This window comes from Bidens hawaiensis, unplaced genomic scaffold (assembly GCF_021521415.1).
Source record: "Bidens hawaiensis isolate Kalapana, Puna unplaced genomic scaffold, B.hawaiensis_p1.1 tig00011607_1, whole genome shotgun sequence".
NCBI lineage: Eukaryota > Viridiplantae > Streptophyta > Magnoliopsida > Asterales > Asteraceae > Bidens > Bidens hawaiensis.
Window position 1 is genome coordinate 638486 of NW_027491905.1, and position 2202 is coordinate 640687.

General features: G+C 31.0%; 1 long non-coding RNA gene across 1 annotated transcript; it reads left to right on the plus strand.

Annotated features, from left to right (window-relative positions):
- Positions 1-222: 222 nt before the first annotated feature.
- LOC143538319 (uncharacterized) lies at positions 223-805 on the plus strand. Its single transcript, XR_013136231.1, has 3 exons — positions 223-312; positions 525-603; positions 731-805. It is a non-coding gene; the product is annotated as an uncharacterized LOC143538319 (long non-coding RNA).
- Positions 806-2202: the final 1397 nt, after the last annotated feature.

A 2202-nucleotide genomic window follows, 5' to 3' on the forward strand; every position in this document is an offset into this window, starting at 1 on the left:
CCATTTTGGTAAATTCCTCTAACACGGCAATTCCATTCTAATCAATTGAAACCTAATTAAAGGATTGACATTTGCTTCATTGATCATTCGGTTTTTCTTTCATTTTCTAGGTTCATTATAATACCCTGTTCTCCTTTCAATTCTCCTCAATTTATTCAATTTCCTAGGTATAATTTTGAATACGTTTTATTTGAGTTATTTTAGACTATTTCATTCTTTTCAATTTTCTTCATTTTTCCCAGGTATGTGATGAATACGGCATATTTGGGTTCTCTTCAATTCTTGGCAGACACAGCCGAAAATTTTTATTAGGTATATGTTTATTCTTTTAATGATTGTGTTATTGTGACTCTGGAATTAAACAATAGTCAGTTTGGGCAATTTTGTTGGTTGTGTTGTTGTGTCTGGTTAATTTTTTTGAATCCTATTTGTTTGGATAATTTTTATACTGAATATGGAATTAATAGTCAATTTGAGTAATTATTAAGATAATTGTTGTTTTTGATTAGTTTTGTTGATACCAGTTGTTTCCCTGTGTTAGCTCTACACACAAGTTCAATTTGCTTTGGCTGTTGGAATCAAGAGCTATTTTAGAGATGTCAGGTATAATATAATGTCTTCATATTAAGTTTAAGAATGATTTGAAAATTGTGAGTTTAAAACTGCATCTGTGGTGATTGATCTTCCTCCGACCTTCATCTAATAACCTAGGTTACTAATCTTCCTACAGTTTTTCTACGATGTGATTGAATGCGCCATTATCTTCCGTCTTCTTCTTGCCAAAACCTAAACCCTCCACTTCTCTTGAGGTAGAACCTGATTTTATTTCTTTGATTATAGCTAGAGTTAAGAATTGGTTTGTTTAGTTTATGATGTTGGCTTTCTTTTGACAGGCATAACTGAAGAAGTGAAGGAGTTATTCGATTCAGCGTTGTATAGTTTTACTTCTGCATGTTTATTTGCTTTTTGCAATACAAAGTTATATAAATTTACTCAATGATGTGTAGTTTTCATCTATTAATCACTATTTCCAAACCATTTGTGTATGTTTTGCTAAATCAGGTTAGAAAGGAGAATTAACTAGGAGACACAATCTTTGCTTTTCAACAGATGGTGAAATATTTCAGGAACCAAAGAGGAACCACTTTTAAAACATATAGTTCCTACCATGTTTTTTTTAGGTAAACAAGGACGGTCACTTCATATTGTTCACCTTAAGTAGTAGAAAAACACAATACAAAACTTTGGCTAACTAACTATTCTGGTTTTGGTTAATGAAGGATACAAAAGATGCGTTGTTTTCATTGGAGTCATTAAAAGTTGTTAGAAAGAAAATAAAAGCTTTCAGTAAACTGCGTATTATTAAAAACGGATATCACTCGATTAATATCGGGAAAATATTACTTTTGTTTGGCGGAAATCACTGAGAACAATATGCTTTTGAAGTAATTGCAATGTTTGTTTCTCATCTCAGACCATGGGTACTCCATACGTTATGGAGGCGTTTTGGTGTATAACGCCGAGGGCACACCGCCCCCTCGGCGTTTTGGGTGAATTTTTTTTCCAGCGTTTCACACATAACGCGGGTAATGGCACATGTTCCAAAAAATATATCCGTTGGGACATATCTGATGGAATTAAAAAAAAACTTTTTTAAATATTAACACAAATCTACAAATATAATAAACAAAAATGATGTTTGTGCCACATGGCACCTAATTGGCTTATTTTTGTGCCAAGTGACACCCTTGAAACATTTACTCCATAATTTTTTTTAATTAAAACTTTCCTTAACAAGCCCTATTTATTTTACACAATTCTTAATATGAATGAAAGACTTAAATTAATTATACTTATTTATATTTAATTTTGGTGTTATGGGCTAGATATATACAATTATCTAACCAATATAATAATTTTTCAAAATAATTGTTGTTTTATTTGTTAATTTATCAATTAACAACTTCCAATTAATATGTACTTTGAGTAGAGTATGTTGATAGAAGTTTTTCAATTGTGAAGCCTGGGAAAATTTGAGAGAAAAAAGTTCATGGCTCCATTGGATCTAACTTTTTTTTACTAATAAAGTTCTTGACAAAAAGAAGGTTTTTGATTTCTATTGAGTTACTCATGTTCATATAATCAACTATAGCAGCGGGGTATGCCTATGTTTTCTTTTCTTGAATTACTAAGTTATGATTA